Genomic DNA, 11,380 nt, shown 5'->3' on the forward strand with positions numbered 1-11,380 from the left:
CTTCTTCAAGTCTTCATGGGATTGGTCTAGAAACCGTTGCCAGCAGCCGTGGGGATGCGGGTTTCCAGTCACCGAAACTCGAGTCAATATCATCATGATCATGATCATCATTATCATCATCATAACCACCATCATCATTGTCAGCATCATCATAATCATTATCATAAGCACCACCATCATCACAACCACCATGATCATAACCACCATGATGATGATCATTATAACCATCACCATCATCATAACCACTATCATTATCATTATAACCACCACCATCACCATAACCACCATAATCATCATCATCATCATCATCATCATCATGAACATCATCATCATCATGTGATCATTGCTGGTAGTAGACTTTTTTTTTCCAATAATAACGAGATTTATCTTTTGAGAACAGACGCTTGCCAGACCTCACCACCCCTCATAAATTCAGATAATCCTTCCCTATTGTCCTGAATAAAATCACATGGCGGCATTTTGAACAAATCTACAATTCCATAATTCTCTTTTCTAAAGAGAGCTTTCCACTAGCAGACTAACCCTAGGCAGTAAACGCAACATTCTACCCACGCAGACCCCCCGACACTCGTCAAAACTCAAGTATATAGTATTAATCTCGGGCTTGGCCCATTCCGTGTCTAACAATAGACAATAAAGGCCATGATTGCGTGGTTTCAAAGACTTGAGGGAGGCTGTGAGGAGTATTAGGTGACACAGATCCTATCGTATCGCCTTTCACGCCTAAAACAATTGACGGTCGGGTGTCGTCCGGACTCTTTGGTTCCTGCGCTTATTGTGACTTCGTTCCGTTTATTGTCACAAGTTTTATTATCTTGTGCGTTCTCTGTGTCGTGGGACTGGGGGTTATTGTTTTCGGGATTTTTGGGATTTTTATTTTTCAACTTCCACTGCGCCAATTATTTTGGAGTGCATTCCCTTATTGTATCATTTATTTTTTTATGTCCGTAAACTTATTGTTTTCGACGTTTTGCGATTTTTTTTATTTCATCTTTCGCTCTGTCAACCAGTTTAGTGCGTATTGAGAAAAGGCGAAACTGAAACAATAACGATTGCTTGGGGAGAAAGTGACTTTGGAAGACTTTCAATTTGCATTTCACTGCAAGCACTTCGCCCCCCCAAAAAAATCTGCATGAAAACAATACACTCATTCATATTGAAAAGATATTTGTTACCAAAAACAATGGCGTCTTCCATGAACACTTGCCAAGGAAATGCATGACGATTCTTCCCTCCTGGTACATCTTCTTTCTTTGTCTCATTCTTTACTCAACAGTACTTTTCTTTGTCGGTGGGCTATTCTATTCATATCCCGTTTAGGCCCAGGATGAAGCATTCAGATAAACAAGGTCGTCCGAAGATATTAGCAAAAAATAAATAAAATAAAATAAAATAGATACATAAATAAAATAAAATGCGCCTTTGGAGTGAAGACCTTAAGAATGCGTTTAATCCAATAGTTCCCAAACTGGGGTAAATTACCCCCGGGGGGGGGTAAATTACCCAATTTTCGGGGTTAATGGAGGGCTGGCAAAAAATAATAATAAGAATTCTGAAAATAAAAAAGCCAAGAATTCCTCAACTAGCTTCAAAACATGCGACTCCTTCCATCTTTGGTAGCAGTCAGAGATGCACAAAGTTCAAATACAATAAATAAACGAAAATATCTCTAGTGTTTTAATTCAGCCATATATTTCAATGTTGACTACATTTTGTGAAAGGGGTAACATGCTTAATGTGGTATATTAAATTGGGTAAAAAAACTGAAAAATTTTGGGAACCACTGGTTTACACCGAGTGAGTCTCGATTGATTTTCCTTAACCGTTGTGAGTTCGTTAAAAACTACGCTGGTTACAATCTTTTTTTTTCAGAAATCAAATTACCTTTGCGTGAGTCTCGGTTGATTTTCCTTAACCGTTGTGAGTTCGTTAAAAACTACGTCGGTTACAATCTTTCGGTTTTTTTTTTTTTTTTTTTAATCTTCAGAAATCAAATTACCTTTGCGTCGTATATTGAGAAACTGAATGTCAAAACGAAAGGAGCTAAACCCAAAGGTTAGACAGATTGATGAAGAGTTCTTAGGCATGTCTAGGAGGCTGCAAATAAAGTCTTCTTCTAGATATTCAAATTCACAACATTTCGAGAGAATCGTACCAGACTCGTTTGGTCTAAACACAGCTAAAAGATTATCACACTGGGCTTCCACGGGCTTCGAGTTCGTTTGAGTTAAAACGACTTCGGTTACAATATTTTATTTAACAAATCTCCAAATATCAAATTATCTTTCCATCATATATAGCAAAGCTGAATGATGAACTAAGAGGTTGTAACCTATACGAATGTTAGACATACTGTTGAAAAAATCTAGGAAAGTCTAGATTTCTATAAACAAAGTCATATTCTTGTTATTCAAATAGAGGTTGGAGGTAGGATGTAGGAGGAAAAATATCCTAATGTGATAACCATTGTAAGAAAAGCCATCGCTTGACTTTTTTCTTTTTTTCTAAAAGGCGATTTTTGAGAAGCCCATTTTCAAAAAGACTGTTCTAACATTCTTTTACCGCTGTTTATGACCTCTATATTTTCCTTCTTTGTCATCTAGTGATTCTATTTAGTCAAGAAATGCATCCCTCCTTCCCAAAGTCTGCCCTGCAAACAGATCAAAACACTTTCTGTGCACCCACAACTGAATTTAGGTGAACAAAGTCTCCCCTTTTCATTCCAATAATTCATTCAGTTGTGGTACTTATGAACCTTTCATTTTTTCATATTTATTCACTGTCTTTACTACTCTTTACTATACGTAGAAATATATTATGTAAAGGGATTTCAGTGTTCATATGCATCCATGTGTCTTACATTTAACAACGTCACTAAACTCGTGATTGTCCCTCTCCCACTCAGACAGGACATTCTGATGTCGAAAGAGGCCTCACTGCCTAAGTACATGTGACTAAGGGTTTACATTAACGTAGGTTGTTGCAAGAATGAATGTCGATGACCAGTACAGTTGGACGTTGCTATCGATGTAATCTAACCGGTGAAACCCTTCAGTGGGGACTGAAGCGTGTGCCTCGCGGTACTTGTACAAACGTATGATAGACAAGTCTTATGCAACGCTGTTTGATCAAACCCCCAATAACCTTCCTAACTTGTGTTCCTAAACAAATGCACTTTTTATTTTCTTGTCATATGTTATGCTACCTCTTCCTCTTCCTCCTCCCCCTTCTCCCCCTCCCCCTCCTCCTCCTCCTCTTCCCACTCCTCCTCCTCCTCCCCCTCACCTGTCAATTAAGCTCTACAGTAATCCCATTTCTGCGTCTCGATTGTCCCCCTACCTCCCTTACTCCCTACCGATCCCTACCTCGTTTCGAGTTTCTGAATTAACACCTTCATACCTGTGACGCCTAACGTCCTTTTACTCTTTTCCTCTTGACACGAAACGATTTTATTAATCTGGAATCAAGATTCGGGACAATAAAAATTCGATATCTTGACGGATCAAGATGTGTCAAGTTCAATATTTGATTTGAATGTTTATTTCATCTGCCGCCAGGTGATTTTATTCAAATGATGGGACACCCCCCCATTACAAGGGATATTACCCTGGTGAAGGGGTTAATCGAACCCATTTGCTCTCTCTCGCTCCCCTCTCCTTCCTTAGACTCTCTCTCTCTCTCTCCCCCTCTCTCTCTTAATTCTTCCCTCTCTCAGTCTCTTCTTTCTCCCCCAGTTATATCTTGTCCTATTCGTGAATTACCCTTCTTCCCACATTCCTTCCCTTCATCTCATGCTCTTTCCCTCCCTTCCTTCCTCCCTCCCTCTCTCCCTTGTTCCCTTTCCCTCCCTTCCTCCCTCCCCCTCTCCCTTGTTCCCTCCCCTTCCCTCCTTGCCCTTCTTACCTCTGAATTACCTCTCTCCCTCCGTAACTGCCACCCTCTTACTCTCCTACCTTACCTCTTACCTCTTACTATCCCACCTTCTCGCGTTTCTTCCCTTTCCCTCCAGAAACACACTCCCATTCCTCCCACCCTCCTTCCCAACCTCCCTCACTCCCAATCACTCTTCCTTCCGGCTTCCCTCCTTACTGGACTCCTTCCCAGCTGGTATTCCTTTCCCCATTCCTCTTCCGTCCTCCTTCCTTCCCTCCTTCACTTCCTCCCTCCCAGTTTCCTTCCTCCATCCTTCTTCCGACCTTTATTACTCCTTACCTTCCTCCCCCCCCCACTCTATCTTCCTTCCAATTATCCTCCCTCCCCTTCCATCTTCCCTCCCTCTCCCCAAATTACACTTCCTCTCTCCTTTCTTTCTCTCTCCTCCCTCCCCTTCCCCCTCTCTCCTTCCTCCCCCTTCCCCCTCTTTCCTCCTACCTCTTCCTCTTCCCCTCTCTACTCCTCCCCCTTCCCCTTCCCCATTCTCCCCTTACCCTCTTCTCCCTTCCCCCTCTCTCCTCCCAATTCCCTCTTTCCTTACCTCCCTTCTTTCCTCCTTTCTCCCTTCCTCCCTACCTTACATCTTCCCTCTTTCTCTCCCAATTACCCTTCCTCTCTCCTTTCCCTCTATCCTCCCTCCTCCTCCCGCCAGTCTCTTCCTTCCTCTTCCCCTTTCTACCCTTTCCCCCTCTCTCCAACCCCTTTCCCTTTCCCTCTCTCCTCCTTTCCCCTTCCTCCTTCCCTCACCGTACCCTCTTCTCCCTCCACCTCCCACCTCCCTTCCCTCCCTCCCTCCCTTCTTGAGCGGCCTTCCCTCCCTTCCTCTGCGGCCCGGCCGTTCCCTCCCCTTTCCAGATTCCTTCATCCTACCCTCTTCTCCCTTTCCTTCTCTCCTCTCCTCTCCCTCCCTCCCTTCCCTCCCTCTCTTCTTGAGCGGCCTTCCCTCCCTTCCTCGGCGACCCAGCCGCTCCCTCCCCTTTCCGAATTCCCTCACCCTACCTTCTCCCTTTTCCTTCTCCCCTCCCACCTCCCTTCCCTCCCTCCCTCTCTCCCTCCCTCTCTCCCTCCCTCTCTTCTTGAGCGGCCTTCCCTCCCATCCTCGACGGCCCGGCCTCTCTGGAACCCTTACAAGTCTCGTCCGGGCGAAGTAACAAGAGAAAGCTTGCCGGCGCCCGTGTAGCGCTTCTGGATTACCATAGAGCTCCGGTAATGACTGTATTGTGTCGAGACGGGGCTGGGGGAAGTGCTGCTCCTGTTTACAGGTCTTCCCTTGTTAGCTCACACAGGAACAATGAAACAGTGTGAAGGCCCGTTTAAAAATAGATGTTGTACGACACTCTTAACCCTGTGTTTTGGGTATTATGTACTTTTTTTTTTTTTTTTTTTTTGGTCTTGTGTATTAGGGAGACTTTACTTACTTTGGATGTTATGTAGACTATTTTTTGTTGTTGTTGTTTTGTGTATTAGGGAGACTTTATTTACTTTCGGTATTATGTACACTTTTTTGTTGTTGTCTTATGTATTAGGGGGGACTTTTCTCTCTCCCTCTCTCTCTCTCTCTCTCTCTCTCTCTCTCTCTCTCTCTCTCTCTCTCTCTCTCTCTCTCTCTCTCTTTTTTTTCCTTTGGTGTGATGTAATTTTTGTTGGCCTTGTGCATTAAGGAAACTTCAAACGATAGCTATATTTGCCTTAAATTACGAATTAAAGGTCAAAATTAAGAAAAGATACACAGATATAAATATAATTAATTCACCTGTTTCCATCATATTTCCATCAAAAGTAAGGCAAACGAGGAAGAAAAGAAAGAGAAAACGTATTTTCTTGAAAACAAAAGACACAAAGAAGACTATGTAGAAGTAAGAGACAAAGGGTCTGCTGACAATTTTTTTTTTACATATATATATATATATGTATATATATGTATATATATATATATATATATATATATATATATATATACACAACTCGTTTCATTCCCGTTAGTTCTTTCACTAACCCCTTACACAGAGTACAAACAACCATACAACATTTCTACAATGAAAAATACGAAGGATGACCCAGTGACTGTTGGCGGCTGCCTTGAGGTCACGGGTTTCCGGTAAAGGAAATCCAAGACCTGCACGGCGAGGTCCTTCCGCGAAACTCAACAATTCAACGCACCATCAAATTGTCATATTACATAAAGAATCCTCAGACGACCTACGTGACCTCCGCCTCTTAGCTAGCGGCGTAACTGCTTGCTATAAATGTCCTTTAACTTCAAAACATAGCGTGGCAAGTCTCATCCTTCGTGATAGTGTTTCTTCTCTGAGTCTTGAGGCGTATCACACTGGGCTATTATTCCTCCAACCTCCAATTAATTGCCGATACCGGCCACCTCACTTTTTTCGCCGTAGAGTCACTATGGCTAAATATTTTGTTTTCTCAACAAATAAATATATGATGCCATTTGATATACTGGAAGAAAATTATCTTCCTTCAGCATATTAGATTCTTTTCCGAAAGCTGCGAGCTGCTACAACAGTCGAAGGAAAAATAGCCCAGTGTGATAACGTTCCTACAGAAGCCACGAGTTTGCAATTTCTTGTTAATGATCCGGCGGGCGTTCTTTCATCCCAACAGGAAATGTCTGAATTTTTAAATAAATGAAAGACGTGAGTATATGGAAATGAAGACCGTAGAAAGCCGTAAATTTTGACAATATATGATGTCATCTCTTGAAAATAAGAAACAGAGGAAATATTAAAGACGAAACGAGGGAAAAGATAAAACTGGAAACAAACAAGATTCCACAAGAAGAAAGAAGGTAATAAAAAGGAGAATAAATGAAACAATAAAAGAAAAAAAAAGAACGAAATGAAGTAAAAATCAAACAAAAGAATAAATTTAATTCAGTATAAAAGACAATCATATTTCCCTAGGCAAAAATAAATAGATAAACAAGTTGATAAATTAATGAATAATAATAATAATAGCAATGATAATAAAATTTATATTAAAAAAACAAAACGATAAGAGTAAATGGAGTATACGAAACAAACAAGAGTCTTGAAACTCAATAAAAAAAAACTCAACATAATTTCCTAAAAAAAAAAAAAAAAAAACAGAAGCCACACCATTAGCTTCTTTTGAGCAATCCAAACCTCACAAACCCTTTGCCAAGCAACCGAACCCCATAGAACATCTGCCGCTGCCTTAAGGCTCCTTTTTTGTCGAGATGACTGCGGTTGCTTTTTCGAGTAGCTCTGGTCCCTGTGGTCGGTTCCTTTCCCAGGCACTCGCCCTGTTGTTTCTTGGTGGGTTCGCAATTCGTTCCTCAGGAAACAGCAAGTTCCTGAGTTTGGAGAACAACACGTGTTCCTCGACGGGGGGGAGTCCGCATATTTTCATCCGGGTACAAGAAGTGGCTTAGCTCCTTGCGTACTCGTGTTTCCGTAGACGCACTTGTACCTAAGTGGCGGTGTCCTTTTGAAGAGTATGAGCAGAGAGATAAGGAGGGAGGGAGAGAGGGAGGTAGACTAAGGTGCTGATAGATTGACCCTCTCAACCCTCTTCTTCTATCTCATGCTCTACTTCCTGTTATTACTACTTATACTCTTATAACTACTTTCCCCTTTCCCCACTTCTTTTCATTCTGCTACCACTACTACTCCTACTACTACTACTACTATTCCTGCTGCTGTTCCACCTTCTCCTGTTCCTGCTTCCTTTCACTTCTCCACCTCGTGCTCCACCTCCTGCTCCTCTTACATCGACTATTTTTCCTACTATATACATGCTACTATTACTACTCGTCTTCCTACTTCTACTACTACTACTACTACTACTACTACTATTTTTAACGACCTCCATCCTCGTGGAACTGTGTGGTGAAAGTAGTCAGGATCAGTCTCCAACAGACACAGTTCACTGGCCCCTTTCTCACCAATGACTGTGGTCGACTACTATTTTATATTTTGTATTATTTTACTTTACTGAAGCCTAATACAGAAGTTCATTTACCCTACTTTCTAATACAGTCTGCTCGAAATTGAGGTTTTGTATACGTTCTGATTTAGGGGGTGAGGACCTGGTACCTCCCAGTCATAGGAGAGGTGATCTTAAGAGTGAGATTGATAGTCTACATATCATCCACGCTACAATAATGCTCTTTGGATGTTGTCGTTTCTGCCATTGGTGCTGCTGCTGCTACTACTACTATTATTACTACTACTACTACTATTCCTTCTGTCATGCCTTCCACTACTACTCCTACTACTTCCTATCCTAGTACTTCTCCTCCCACTTCTCCTCTTCCTTCTCTTTCTTCTACTTTTCCTCCTCCTCTTCCTTCCCTTTCTTCTACTTTTCCTCCTCCTCTTCCTTCCCTTTCTTCTACTTTTCCTCCTCCTCTTCCTTCCCTTTCTTCTACTTTTCCTCCTCCTCTTCCTTCCCTTTCTTCTACTTTTCCTCCTCCTCTTCCTTCCCTTTCTTCTACTTTTCCTCCTCCTCTTCCTTCCCTTTCTTCTACTTTTCCTCCTCCTCTTCCTTCCCTTTCTTCTACTTTTCCTCCTCCTCTTCCTTCCCTTTCTTCTACTTTTCTTCCTCCTCTCCATCTTCCTGCTATTATTATGTCTTCCCGTATACAGAAATCCCTCCTATCTCCGAGCTACCTTTATAGGAACCACCACCGTCCGAGCATGATTTTATTAATTATTTTCATTTCACCTTTATTTCTTCAGACTAGATGACTCGCTTCCCTGATGATGATGATGATGATGATGATGATGATGATGATGATGATGATGATGATGATGATGATGATGATGATGATGATGATGATGATGATGATGATGATGATGATGATGATGATGATGATGATGATGATGATGATGATGATGATAAAGGGGCAATGAGAGAGAATATTCTTAAATCTTGGATATTGTACTCCCTATATGAGCCGTCCAGAAACAGAGGGGCATCCCGCTTTTTTTTATTTTTTTTTTTAACTAATTTCGAGTTAAGCACGGCTATATACAAAGTAGGCTTACTCCTTTCACAATACACGCTTAACCAGGTAAAGTGGCGCGGATGCCCCTCTGTTTCTGAACGCCTCATATCCGAACATCCCGTGTCCTAATGAGACCTGATAGAAGGGAGAGATTGCTGTACACAAAGTTCTCAAATTCTCAACTCTTCCTTAGGTAAATCGACGCACTGACGAGATGCAACTTATCAACAAAGAGTCAATAGAAAAGAACGACTTTTCCAAAAGACTCCGACAGATTTATTGATACACAGCCGATTTTTACAAGAAATAGACACCCGCGCAGATTTATTAACAAACAGCTGATTTGTCAAAAAAGAACGGATTTTCCCAGTCATACCAGATTTATTGACAGATTAATTTCTCCAACAAGAACAACTGTTTCTATCTCGAGAGGTCAAAAGATTTATTTGTACATTATAATGTCGACCGAACGGGTTAGAGCGCCGGCACTTGTGGCGGAGGTCCAGGGTATGGCAGTTCGAACCCTTCCGCTAGCGAGTTGGACCAAGGGTATGGCTCATTAACTTCCGAGCTATAAAGTCCTCTGTAAAGGCGCATCGTCCTTACCTGATAGTGGGAGTTTATAATGTTAAACCAAGTTTCACTTGTTTAACTGTGGTTCATCATTATCTTCAAATTAGCTAACCTCTAAAGTGCTTTATCAGCATGCAACGCAACCCTGTTTGTTTGTTTTTTTCATAAAGATTTTTTATAAAAAAAAAATCATTAAGATTTTTTTCATAATTTTTTCATAAAGATTTTTTTCATAAATCTTTTTTCATAAAGATTATTTTCACAAAGATTTTTTTATAAAGTTTTTTTTCATGAATATTTTTACACAATATTCTGTAACGAGTTCTTAGTATGGAAAGAAATATAAAAAATATTCATAAAACTTAGATTTGATTATCCCAATGGAAAGGTATTTGAACAGTGGAATACCCCCTGTTCACACTAGCGGTTTGAACTGCGGGGGGAAACGCGGCAGTACCGCACAATCAAGGGAAAAAACTGCGCGGTTGTGTGTGAACGACTCTACTGACTTGCACTGTAACTGAAACCGCTAATGTGAACAGGGCCTTACAATCTGCCAAATCCCAATCCTCACAAAATTTTATGAATACAACACCAAAAATAATCAGCACAATCATCTTTGTACATGTACTCATTGTACATGTACACATTTTTACCTAGAGCGGCCCAACATGCAAGACACAGTTACGATAATCTTGCAAAACAATACCACCACTAATCTCTTTATCAAAGAGTCACACAACTCTTTTCTCTCTCTCTCTCTCTCTCTCTCTCTCTCTCTCTCTCTCTCTCTCTCTCTCTCTCTCTCCCTCTCTCTCACGCACACCTTCATCAACTAATTATTTTAATGCAGTAAGAGCAAGGGCGACCCAGCAACTACCTAACAACCAAAACAATTACGATACTCGTACAGAATTCCACTACCACCAATCTCTCTATTCAACAGTCACACAACTCTCCTCTCTCTCTCTCTCTCTCTCTCTCTCTCTCTCTCTCTCTCTCTCTCTCTCTCTCTCTCTCTCTCTCTCTCTCTCTCTCTCTCTCCTCTCTCACGCACACTCATCTTCATCAATTAGTTATTTTAATTCAGTAAGAGCATTTTACATATCTATTTAGTCTTAGTCCAGATTATTTTAATCTGCTGAATTAACTCACCTAGTGTCTGTTAGAATAGAAATACAAACGGCTTTGCATCAATCATGTAATTATTTGAAATTGACGTTTCAACTTTGAATTGGTCCTACTTCACTTCGTCCACTTATTCCACTTACTCAACTTCGTCGTACATGTGGATCATCACCTTTTAGTGGATTGTGCCTTATCTAAAGCATTCTTGTATCAAACAAGCCACCATCTTACCACGCTATTCACATCAGTGCTTCTAGACTTTGTTGTATTGTATTTATTTTTGTTTCATTTTATTTTATTTTTTATACTTATAACCCCTTTCTGTCTTACAAAAGGGGCCATCACTAAAAGAAATATATATTCTACTCCTAAAATTTATTTTTAATAAAATTATGTTCTACTTAATATTTACTTTGAAATACATACGAACTGCAACTGTATTACATAAAAACAAAGCGTTCATAATAGCTTATGAACGGCCATTTCTATGCAAATACAATGGTGGTCATTAAATTATTAACCTGACCTTCCCAGTATATCATTTAAGTGCACATATCTCCCGAAACGAGTGTGTGTGGGGAGGGGGAGGTGGAGAAGGAGAGGGGGAGGGGAGAAGGGGAGGGGAGAAGGGGAGGGGGAGGGGAGAAGGGGATGGGGAGTGGGAAGGGGAGGGGGAGGGGGGAAGGGGAGGAGGAGGGGGGAGGGGGGGAGGAGGAGGGGGAGTTTAAAACCACT

The sequence above is a fragment of the Oratosquilla oratoria genome, chromosome 18, assembly GCF_046742065.1.
Source record: "Oratosquilla oratoria isolate Oo_2021 chromosome 18, ASM4674206v1, whole genome shotgun sequence".
NCBI lineage: Eukaryota > Metazoa > Arthropoda > Malacostraca > Stomatopoda > Squillidae > Oratosquilla > Oratosquilla oratoria.